The sequence below is a fragment of the Pongo abelii genome, chromosome 11 (genome assembly GCF_028885655.2).
Source record: "Pongo abelii isolate AG06213 chromosome 11, NHGRI_mPonAbe1-v2.0_pri, whole genome shotgun sequence".
NCBI classification, from domain to species: Eukaryota; Metazoa; Chordata; class Mammalia; order Primates; family Hominidae; genus Pongo; species Pongo abelii.
Genome location: NC_071996.2, coordinates 97,351,049 through 97,364,221, shown reverse-complemented (window position 1 = coordinate 97,364,221; position 13,173 = coordinate 97,351,049). Strand labels below are relative to the sequence as shown.

The 13,173-nt window shown below is 34.3% G+C and overlaps 1 long non-coding RNA gene across 1 annotated transcript in view; it reads right to left on the bottom strand.

Moving 5' to 3' along the window:
* LOC103890004 (uncharacterized) overlaps positions 1-13,173 on the bottom strand; it is a 112,514-nt gene that overhangs the window by 59,344 nt on the left and 39,997 nt on the right. The window contains exon 4 of the long non-coding RNA XR_654357.3: positions 11,669-11,794. This is a non-coding gene — a long non-coding RNA (uncharacterized LOC103890004). The remainder of the gene's footprint in view (positions 1-11,668; positions 11,795-13,173) is intronic.

Below are 13,173 nucleotides of genomic sequence, written 5' to 3'. Positions count from 1 at the left end.
TTTAATATTTTTCTTTATATTATAACTGACATCAAATATCAGAAAAAATAAACTTTAAATATTTCTCCAAAGTTTCTGCATAAATTCTTAACATGAAAATTAAAATGTAGTATATATTTGTACTCAACATTTTATATCCACAACTCTCTATATTATAATGCTAAAATAAGCCATCAATACAATTATAGCATTCTTTATAATTTTTTTACATAAATAGAAAAATTTGAAAAACTTTAACTTGCCTTTTTGTATTTATACACCTAATTCCACAAAGCAGTACATGTCTAGATTTTGAGGCAAGATTTAATATGAAATTTTTACTGAAGTCTTATCACCACTTTCTTACCCTATACTTGTGTGGGTTCAACTTGTCTGGAGTTATCATCTTGGCATCACTTGAAGAGTTTTGGCCTTCTCTGGGAAGCCACAGCAGATTGACTCCCTGACCTTAAGATAACCTTTTTCCCTGACCAAATTTATGACCATTTGCCACAATCTCTTTTTAATTTTTTTCACCAAAGGTGATGTTTCTAATGATTGATAATAGAAAAATGAAATGACTACTTCCTTCCAAATATAACCTGCTCTCTATACTGAAATACAATCTACAGAAAAGCAAATAATAATGGACCCCAAATAACCATTTTCCCAAAGAAACATCTATTGTACATAAATATTTGAGATGATGTTGAGCTGTACTAAACCCAGCTTATTTTCCTCTTGAGTCTTTTCTCATCACAAATTCGAAATATACTAAAAGCAGGGAAGTCATTTCACTCTGTACTCTAGTATAATTTTTAACATGTGAACTTTTATAAGGCTTGTTTTCTTTGATTGGCTAATATCTTAAAATGACTAAAATATTTATTTAAATTTTTTGTAAGAAAAGCAATATTTAAATCAAATAAACAGAATGCATTCCTTTACAATATGTCTCTTACAAAGCAACTTTGGAAATGTAAATTGCATGATTAATATAATTTATTGTATTGATAACTGATAAGTATGTAATTCATAATATTAAATTTTTGTTTTTGTTCCAATGAGAAAAAAAATTTAATTATATTAGGTGAACACTTTAGGGAGGGAAGAATCAGAAAAATAAAGCAAATTTCTACCAACAAACTAATTTATCCTCGTAGCAGATTTTCACAACAACATAAAAGGTTAATTATTTAAATTATACATTAAGAATAGACAATAAGGTTAAAATTATATTTGGCACCCTTGGCTCTGCTTCACAGCATACAAAATCTAGTTGACTTTCATTTCATGGAATATAATTAAGAAAAGAAATTGAAGAGGAACAGAGAAAACTAGACTGAATGAATAAAAAATCATTTACTAAAATGAGCCAATTCAAATGCAATTAAAACATCAAAAAATGTATTAAACAAAATACAAAAATTGAGACTCAGCAACATAAGGAAATTGTGTCAAATCATTTTTTTTCTAATTGTAGTGAATTGGTTTTGACACTTGTAATCTCTGATTCTTAGTGGCACTTCTTTGTTAAATTACAAATCACATCTCTTAGAAATGAAGAATAAACTATTTTAATAAAATAATTTATTTGGACAAAACAGTTAACTTATCAGTTACTAATACATGCTTATTTTTTAGATACATTGTAAACCGTTTGTTTTTTACATGTAATCACTGATCCTTGACCTGTTTAATATTTATATGATTCCATGTGAGTAAACCTATTTTGTTCCCAGTTTTAATTTATTTCAAGTAATTTTATAATGCATTTAGCCTTGAAAACTTTTATTTTTAAAAAATACTAAAACATTAAACATATAATTAGCCATCAAAGAAGCTGTTCGTAATCAAACTAGGTTATAGCTCAGAACTCCAGCCACCAAGGCTAGCTCTCATTTAATGTTGGTTCTGAGGTACATTCAAGGTGTTAATAAAAACTAAATATGGCCTGACAAGGATTTCATACTTCTATGTTTGAATCCTTGTTTATGAACTGCAACCTAACTTAATAGGGAGACAAGATTGAAAGCCTAACTTAGGAGTATGTACCTGTAACAACAGCTGAGTCTTGGCCAATCCCAGCAGCCACATGTCAACAACTCATACACTGCTGAGTGTTCAAACTGTATTCAAATAAGGCAAACACCAACCTGTACCCGAAGGAGGATTTCCCTTACCCCTTCATGGGACTCACAACAGGGGTCTCACCTCCTTTACTCAGCCTGCCACTTTCAACTCTTTGCAGGAGGAAGTGCGAGAGCAAATAAGGCAAGAACTGGAGTGCTCAAGGGCTGGAATCAGCTGGCATCTTTGGCACCCACAGAAACAAACTCCATTTACTTGGACCTGCTGTGTTTCACCCTTCACAGGAGGGAGCACACAGGTGAGTGGGTGCAGGAGCCACAGCAAGTGCTTTTAGGTGCTGGCAGGAGCAAACTCCATGTTGGCCCTGTGGGAGCATCTAGTGGGGGTGCCTGTGACCCCTGAAGCCCCAGAAGGCATAAAACAGTGCTCTTTAGCTTTGCTGTCCCTAGATTGCTTAAGTATTAACAGCTCAGTGGGCCCTCTACTTTTATGCTTGAGGCAGCTGCCTTCTGCCCATGAGGGCAAAGGGTCAGTGTGAGAGCCTTAGGTATCCACACTTGTGGCTCCTGAACTCTTGTCTGATGTCCAGGAAAAAATGAGGTCAAATGAACAAATTGAAGGATAGTAAATGTGTGGGATTTTATTGCTGATAAAAGTAGCTCTCATCAGGTAGGGGAGCTGAAAAAGGTATGGGGTGGGCAGGTAATCTTCCCCTGAAGAATCTTCCCCTTTAGATTATTCTCTGAAGTTACACCATCAAGCTGTCCCTCGGAAGTCAAGCTGTTTCTCTCCAACGTCCAGCCTTAGTCCCCAGCATCCAGCTGCTTCTCCTCTCTGTCAGCTGTGTCTGGGGTCTTTATAGGCACAGGATGTATGGTGCGGCAGGCCATGGGTAGTTTAGGAAAAGGCCATAGGGATAAAAGTTCTCACTTTGAGCTACAGTTTTAGGTTTTTCAGCTTGAGGATGGGGTTTTGTTGGGTACCTGAATTTTTCTGCCTAGAATTTCTGCCCATCCTTATAATAACCAATTCAGCTATTCCTGTAACTTACTTCTGATTTTTATGTCACTTTACTTTTTTTGTCTATAAATTTGTTCTTACCACAAAGCACCCCTGGAGTCTCTCTCAAACTGTTGTGATTCTGGGGGCTGCCTGATTCACAAATTGTACAATTAAACTCCTTTAAATTTAATTTGCCTGAAAGTTTTTTTTAAAAAACAGATGTGTTAGAAATGGGGTCTGAAGTACAGCTGCTAACAACTCCCACGAGCAGAGTGAACAAGCAAGGGACCTGCTGGACCCACTTGTCCTTTGAACTCTCAGAGCAGTTGGGAATTGTTGTAAGTCCTCTCTCGAATTTCAGAGCTCCATGGATTTGTGTTTTGAGCTCTCCAAGTTTATTTGAGCAGATTTCTGTTCCAAATTGGGTTTGGAAATTGTGACAGAAGCTGGACTGAGTCCAGGATCAAATTTGATCTTGTAATTAACTGGCTTGGATCCAGTTAGAGGCCTCTTACATCTGACTGGGTCAGAAAGAAACTGGTAGTAAGTGGTAATATTGCAGGGTTGTAAGATTTGGCTTTTGAAAATTCATAGGGATTTTTGCATTCTACCCCTTTGTTTCATTTTTCTTGCACGCTTAAATAGGAAGAAAATCATTGGGTGAATTAGTCAAAGGAACCTGAAAGCAAAGCCAATATATTAGGTAAAAATGGATAATTAATTTCTGAAAAACTGGGTTTCTTCCAGCTTATACATTAGGCCCAGGAAGCAGCAAAGTCTTACAGAAATGGTGAAATCTTACTAAAGAAAACTTACATTGGAACGTGCCAAATGAACAACACACTGAAGTATATTTAAAAACGAGAGCTTGCAAATTAGTCTCACCTAGGGATGCCTATTAATATGCAGAAGCTTCTAAAATGATTTAGATATGATGGGGCCCATCTACGGGCAAGTTTGAGCCTTGCTAGTTTGATATTGGGTGCTAAGCAGAGTGGCTAATTAATGTCTATGTTTGTCACTCATATTTTGCACTGACCAGAATGGAAAATGCTAATTTGGTTGCCCCATACAACCCCTTGGGAAGCATTTTGCAAAATTGAGAAGATTTTGCCTGTGGTTTCTTGATTTTTCTTTGTGATGCAGCTTGGCTCCTGGAACTAAAGTGTAGCAAGCAGGGTCACTAGGGCTGCTCGGGAAAGGGGAATGCAGGACATGACATGCCAGCAAAAAAGTAAGAATTTCTTACCAGTTAGACTGCTGACCTCACTCTCTCTCTCTGCCAACTGGTTTAATGAATGGTAAAAATCACTCTTTATCTCCTCTATAAAGTTTTAATCAATGTAAAAAAGAATTCTGAGGCTAATCTTAAGCTGTAGTGAATCTGGTTTACTTTGTACTATGAATTCATCTTCTGTATCTGTCTGTCATAAAGAGGGGTACTTTAGCATAGAATGAGAGCTTAGGACACCTATAAGCCCACTGATCAAGATGGCCCAGCAAACTGTTCAGTTATGTTCTAGGGAGCTTGACCTTTTAACCACGTGGCAGTACTTTCTCTTTGTCTCCACCATCACAATGGCAGCCAGGGTTCAATTCCTGGCAAAGGAAATGAATCTTTTCTGGCTTGATATCTGCATGACGAATTTTACCATTTGTTACTTCTCTTCGTCTTCATGAACTGTCTTGAATTTACCTTTGTCTAAGAACCTAGGAGGTTACTTTTGATAAAGTTCAAAAGCCAGATATATTGGCAGTTTGGCATGGCTAAAGTGAGGTAATAAGAGATTTAAAAGGACTCCACCTTAAAGTTAATAATCCAATGAAAAAACTTAAAAACTGGCAAATGAAAAATCCTACAATTACTGGATCTTCTTCTGTCTGTGTAGTTATATATGTGTTGTGTGTGTGATGTTTATATAAAAGAGCTCTAATTAATTGACTTAAAGAAAAATAAGTGGTTAGATCAAGTATTTTGAAAAACAAGTAAAAACTAATGCCTTTTAGTTTATGTGACTTTAGTAATCTTTGGGAACTAAAGACAGTTTTAAAGATGATTTGTTAAATAAAAATATCTTCAAAAATGTAAACATTTGGTCTAGATTATGCAGGTCACATATTAGATTTGCTAAACAACTTAAGGTTATAAACTGCTTCTTTGACTTTTGAAAATTGTTCAATTTACATATTTTGGAGCACTAGACTCTAGATAAGGCCTGGGAAATGTGGAATTAGCCATCTTCCCTAGCCATACAAATAAGGTTATAAACAAAAGAGATTTTATATAAGAAAAGATCTTTCTTGTGTGGTAAATTCTTGTCCTGAAGTAAAATGACTAGTTTTTTAAAAAGAGGGATAGTTAGGACAAGTCAGAAAGTCCAAGCATGTCTGAGATGGTCTGCGTAAGTCATGAAAGAATTTGTGAAAGAGAATTTATGCAAAAAATGTTGTACAACTTGCCTGCTTTACAGCTAGGTAAGGCATGTGACAAGTGGTGAAGTTAGACACTCCTCTTAACTACTCTGGAAAGGCTGGAAAGAGTCAGACCTTATCTGCACTTCTGTCTGTGTCCTAGGCTTCACACCTAGTACATAATTAAAATTTCCTACTTACCAAGTTTTTCACCAGAAGTAAAAGTCGCTAAGAGTTAACATCGTAGCTTGTCAGATTACTAAAAAAACAGTTTTACATGCAAGGTGTGTAAGGAAAGTGAAATGTGTTTTTGGTAAAAAATTATAAGAAGGCATGAAAATGTGGATGCTTTTGCCTAGATTACAAGGCTAAAGAATTGTTTTAAATTTGATAAAGCTAAATATTTGAAAAAGTTGTAGAAGGCTTATGAAAAAATAATCTTGTATAAAGAAATTCTGTGTGAACATTAGCTAAAGTTAAAGGGGTGTTATTAAGTTTTTCTCTAAATTGAACATTGGAATAAAAACACAGCAGGTTTTTCTTAGAGCACCAATCTGCTCTTTCACACAAATTATAAAGGGTTATATGTTTATGAGAATTTCACCTTATGGTAAAACTGATTAAGATTGGATAGATTTGTCTATAAGGTTTTATTAAAAAGTGAAGCAGACATTAATAGTAGACTAATGCAAGGGTGACATTTGGCTCTCTCTTGAACAAGATTTCCATGTAATATTAAAGCATAATGATAAATTTTTCTTTGCCTTTTGAATAAATTACTGAAAAAAGAAGGGAAAGACAAGAGACAGATTATTTGGAAAGCTAAGTCTTCCCTCTCTCAATGAGTAAAGGTTTTCGCCTTTTAAAAAATTTTTGAGTCATTATTTTGGCAAAATAAATGATTTATGGTGACCTGGAATTCTATTTCATAATATCAAATGTTTTAGACCTTTAGCATATCTGATAGGCTTCCCAAAGTCAAGTTTCAGCATCAAAATTATCTTTCCTGACCTCTAACTTTAGGGTGCTACAGAGGGCCCCTGAAGGACCCAGAAGAGGTAAACAGGGCTATTTGATATGTTAGGTTGCGTGGGAAGCAGTGTCAAAATAAGAGCTAATGTTTAACCTTCTTCCATTTATATTTTAGCATATGTCATCAATATATTCCAAAATTGTATGGGATTTCTAAAATTCTAGTATGTCTGAATATTTGTTATCTATCATAATTATGGTTAAGTTTTTGTAGACCACAGATATAATCAAATTTCCTTGTCTATTGTGTCTTTAACTATTTAAAGTCATTTCCACAGTTAATTGCTTAATGCTGATGCACTTCCTGAAAACTTCATAAGCACATAAAATCCTAGAATATAGTATCTTTTAGGAGGCTCATTAAAGGAGGGAAAGGACCCTGAAAAGCACTCTTGAATACAGGTTTCCAATAAATATAAAATCATATCATGTGTAAGAATTTCCCATGAATTCTCCAATTCCCCAAGAATTGGACTGGGTAAGAATTCCTGAAACTTTAATAAAAAGACTGACTGGTTTATAAAACTGCTAACACAAGTAGAATGACAATTATTTAAATACCAAGTAAATACTTTGCCAAACTTGCATGCTACATCTGACAATACTGAAATTGTTAGATATGCAATTTGAATGAACTCCAAGGTCTAAGTCATATTACCTATGATAACCCATCAATTATCAATTATTTGCACCTAAATTGTAAAAATAACTGCTATTCAAGGGGACATAGGTCCAATGTTAAGCATTGACTCATGGAAAATCAGGACAGCTGCCTTGTCTTTCCTGAGCCTTTAAAACTTTTATTATTAAAAGTCCTGCATTCTGTGACTCATCACAGAAAAGATAAAATAATCTAAATTAAATATATTGGTGTGGTAACTTATAAATTGCTAAAATAGTTTATAACCATTGTTTGGTTTGTCAAGTCTGTATTCCTAAGAAAATAATCAAAGCTTCAAGTACATTTAGTTAACTGATGAGCCATTTAAATATTTTATAAGGGGGTTTCATTCAATGGTCATTTTCTGTGCATGTTTTCTGATTCTATAAAAGCTCTCCCATGTAAGAGGGCTGATGTTATAACAGTAAATTCTTATGCTTCAGTGTATTTTCACCAGGTAAAGCAAATGAGTTTTTTATGGTTCACTGAGGACAGTCAACCCCTTCACAATCTAGAACCTGAAGATTGGATCATCTGAAAACATCAGCGAAAGATTGCTTTGCCATCCCTACTGTAATAAAACTTTGGGTTCATAATCTCACAACTGAGAAGGGTCCCTCCACACTCATGGAACTGTACACCCATTGGAACCCTTAAGGTCCAGTTAAACAGGAAAGTCTCTCCCCAGAAGAAGATTGCATCCTTGATGTGAACAGCTTTTCCCAAGATCACGGATCAAGACTTCTCTACTATCATGAGACTCTTATCTTTGAACTTTTTTTCTTGTTTATGCCTCTATGAATAATAGAAATAAGAAAGGAGTCTGTTTAGTGCACTTATGTGGTACACTTTTATCTGTGAAGGATTTTGTAGCCAGCCTTATACATAGATAAAAGATGAAGGCCCAATGCAGGTGAGAAACTTTAATGGTAAATACTTTTCTTCATATTCAGTCAGAAACAGAACATTGATTTACTATTCTTACCCACATCAAGGGTTAAAGAGAATATTGATTGACAGGAGGCCTTCATTCTTCTAGAAGGGCATCATTTTTCCATGGTTTGGAGTAAAAGAGGCAATAACCAGAAATGTATCCCTCATGATAGGCTCTATAGCAGATTCTACTGTAAAGGCTATGGTCACACAACAGACTTCAAATTATCTTGTGAAAGTTATGCTAAATAATTGAATTGTGGCCTATGAAGAACTACATTAAATGAAGCTTATAGAGATTCAGCTGTAGGATATTAACAAAAAGATCACCTAGTTAAGCAAGTAGACTCCCTATCTAACTCATTCTTTACTCTTTTTGATTTTAGGTGGTTTGGTTTATGGGGAGTCTGAATAAGAAGCATATTCCAAACTCTTGGTATTATCCTCCTGATAGTAATAATAGTTTCCCTGGTACAGTGTATTTTCTCAAAGGTTCTAAATGTTTGCATTCAGCCACCTCTAGAATGGCAGACAGTCTAACTGGAATGACAAGAGTTGAAAGAAGTGCACAACCATGAGGACACTGTAACCTATGAATGAGGTGCTGAGACAGGAAACTCAAAATGATGGTAACTGAAAATGATGCTAAGGCCCTAAGTTGTGGTCACACTTTCACCCAAGTGAGAGTCTGACCAAAAAGGGGGAATTTTAAAAACAAAATTATGAGAAGCCATTGTTTTAGACTAAGCTCATGCACTAGACCCCAACAGACCAAACCAAACTAAAGTGAAGTTGGTCATGCTAACTGTGTCTAGAACAGATCAGGTTTTTTCTCCTGTAAACAGGATGTTCTAACATAAGGAGGTACCCTCTATTCAAGTCCTTGCTCCTACCTTTACAAAACTCACTGTTGTACTATTTTCCAGTGAGCTTAAAGACCAAATAAGTACACTTATGGTGTTGATAGTAACATCAATGATAATCTCTCAAAATTGAGAAAATGACCAAAAGAGGGGAATTGCTAAAGTGAACTACATATGGCCTGAGAAGGATCTCATACTTCTATATTTGAGTCCTTGTGGGTGAACGCAACCTAACTTAATTGATAGGTAGACAAAATTGAAAACCTAACTTAGGAGTAGCACCTGTAACAATAGCTGAGTCTTGGCCAATCCCGGCAGCCACATTTCAACGAGTCATACCCTGCTGAGTGTTTAAACTGTGTTTCAATAAGGCAAATGCCAACCTGTAACCAATCCAGCCATTCCTGTACCTCATTTCCAATTTCTGTACATCACTTTACTTTTTTTGGCTATAAATTTGTTCTGACCATGACGTACCCCTAGAGTCTCTGAATCTGCTGTGATTCTGGGGGATGTCCGATTCATGCATCATTTATTGCTCAATTAAACTCCTTTAACTTTAATTTGGCTGAAGTTTTTCTTTTAACAAAAGAAATTAAAACATGAAAATTGGTGATATAATCTAAACACACTCATTTCCAATGTGTTTTCTTTATTGTTAACAAGTTGGTATGGCTCATTATCAGAGCCTATGGTAATAAAGAGTAGAAAAACTTCCTGGAGAAATTGACAGTCTGATTAAAAAGATATCAGGAAGAACTCCTTGTTGAAAAAAAATAGGGTATCTATTATTCAGTCTTAAAAGTAGAATACTTCTTTGGTTTTGTGATTACTATTTATTGTACAAAATGCAAATTCTCTGAAAGAGTTGGCACTTTTAGGCATAGGGATAATTTTTTTTCTCTTTTTCGTTTTGTTTTTTCCTTACCATTGCCTTTGGACTCAGTCTGTGATCTAGTTCTTTGATTGATAGTTGGTGACATGTCAAAAAAATGCCAAGACTTTTTGGGAATTTTCAGCTATAAGAATCATTGTTATGTTCAATTCAAACTGGGCTTCCACTGGTGAGCCTCTTATCAATCATATCCAAGGTAATACACCTTCAGCCTTTTTCTCCAAGGCTGCCCTTGTCCCCGCAGGCAGCCTTTTTTGACGTGCACCTTCAACAACTTAAGTTTGATTTCCTTTGGCAATATCCATTTGACCCAGGGGCAATTCAAGCTTTCTGTCTCTAATAAATAAAAAAATTCCTTGCCAACCTGCCACTAGAATTTCCTGAAAAACTAATTGGTAATTTATATGACTTCTTTTCTCCACCATCCCTGCTGAAATGCAACCTACCGGAACTGGGAAGGTGATAACAAAATGCATGTGTTCGATCATTTTTTTTTTTTAGCATTTCTTCAGCATTATGTATTACCAGTAGTCGCCTTATGCTTTTATACCTTAATCCTTATATATCAAAATTTCTTAGAGAACAAATGCGATACGAAAGATTATATTATTAACATTGTATAAGTTGCATATGAGCCAATACTTCTTTCTCTTTCCATATATTCTTTATGATGCCCAAAATCTGTACAAATAGTACAGGACCAGTGGAAATTAGCATCTAAAACCTGGAGTCCTTAAGCCAGAGGAGTAGGTTTCAAAGTTAAAACTTTTGATGATTTTATAAATGCACCAATATTCTTGAAAACTTTATATATTTTATGAAAACTTGGCATTATATTGGTGATTATCATTAACACATAGCAAGATATCTGCTATACATAGAAATGTAAGATATGTATTTGAGTAACTTGGTTTGTAAATACCTTTTAAAAATGAATATCTTGAGAAGACTTAACACTATATATTAAAACAAAGAGACACAGTTTTATAATCTATGAATTATTCAGCCACCAGCTTGGTTGGCAGTCTTTCTCAAGTAACAGTATAGCTTCATATTTAGAGAAAGATTAATGAGTGAAATCTATTAAAAACTATTGAAGTGTCTTTAAATAATTGTCCATTTGGAGGTACCACCATATTTCCAAAATGATTGAGTTTACAAGTTGGATTTACAATACAATACTTCTTATTTAAAACAACTATGTGATCTTATATTATGAAATAATTACTTTCTGTTTAAAAATATAAGTTAATTTCATTAGGGTAGAAAAACAGAATGAGAAGAAAGTACGAATATGTTTGAATGAATATATAAATGAATATATAGATAGATTCAAAGCTTTCTGAGGAATATAGTTAGACTAAAAAATATCAAATGTGCATATTTTCTGGAGTTGAATTGTAGCAAATGAATCATATAAAGCGGATCACACTCTAATCAAAATAACAATGTATGCAGTTGGTGCTAAAGTAATTAATTGTGCTTTTTGCCATTAAAAGTAATAGCAAAAACCATTTACTTTTGCACCAAACTAATAGCTGCTAGTACTTTTGTTAGTAAGTTTAATTATTTACATTTTCCTCTTGATTTTTCTTAATGCTGCTCATATCATTTACTAAAGATATGTAGTAGTTCAGTTAATGTTTCTTTAGGGGATAAAAAAAGAAAGTGGATTTATAGTCAAATATCTGAACAAAATTAGTATTTTTTCAATACTCTTCCAGAAAATTGCATGGATTCAAGCAAGATTATATATGAAAGTAGGACATCCATAAATCAGTAAAAAATCATTTTTCTTACCTGCTTTTTTGTCAGTAACTACATTTTTATTTTTCTAGTGTAGATCATTGCAGATGAAACATCACATCATTGACAAGAGTTTAAAGCTTTAACATTGTACCAGGGAAGAAAAACAGCATTTCTATCCTGGAAATGAAATAGTTCAATAATTTATAGAGTGCTAAAAATTTCTGTTATCAAATATTATATCATCAAAGTCAGTAAGTAAAAATATAAGTATAGTCCCTCTACTTTACTTAAAATATGCAAGAAAATGACCTGTGGTACACCTTTTAAATCTACTCTTTTTAAATATAATATGAAAAAAAGTCAACTTATTAACAAATTACAAAAAACATTTTCTCTATAGTTTAAAAATGTTTTATCTAATAATTGTATCATCTCAAACTTTCCATACTTTGACAACTAGCATAGTCTTTCTTTTATTACATATATTTTGCCCATTCAACTGGAATTTACATTATTTTATGAAGAGGTTCTTTTATAATGCACATTTTTTAAAAACAATTAATGGAAAATAATGCATATAAAACAATTAAAACAAAAATAATATTGTAAGTAAATATACATAGTGATCAGTTTTCCCCTGTGTGTCAGGTTTGGAAACACTTTCATCAGTCTGAATAACATTAACATTCTTAATATTAATTAATTTTTCCACATATAATTGAATAACACAAGTTAGCAAAATTAAGCTTACTTTTATTAGGAAAATAAAAGCATATGACAAATAATCACTGGGTCAATTTCTCTGAGATTACATATAAAGACATCAATCAAACAACCCCATCAAAAAGTGGGCAAAGGATATGAACACACATTTCTCAAAAGAAGACATTTATGCAGCCAAAAGACACATGAAAAAATGCTCATCATCACTGGCCATCAGAGAAGTGCAAATCAAAACCACAATGAGATACCATCTCACACCAGTTAGAATGGCAATCATTAAAAAGTCAGGAAACAACAGGTGCTGGAGAGGATGTGGAGAAATAGGAACACTTTTATGCTGTTGGTGGGACTGTAACTAGTTCAACCATTGTGGAAGTCAGTGTGGCAATTCCTCAGGGATCTAGAACTAGAAATACCATTTGACCCAGCCATCCCATTACTGGGTATATACCCAAAGGACTATAAATCATGCTGCTATAAAGACACATGCACACGTATGTTTATTGCGGCACTATTCACAATAGCAAAGACTTGGAACCAACCCAAATGTCCAACAATGATAGACTGGATTAAGAAAATGTGGCACATATACACCATGGAATACTATGCAGCCATAAAAAATGATGAGTTCATGTCCTTTGTAGGGACATGGATGAAATTGGAAATCATCATTCTCAGTAAACTATCGCAAGGACAAAAAACCAAACACCGCATGTTCTCACTCATAGATGGGAATTGAACAATGAGAACACATGGACACAGGAAGAGGAACATCACACTCTGAGGACTGTTGTGGGGTGGGGGGGAGGGGGGAGGGATAGCATTAGGAGATA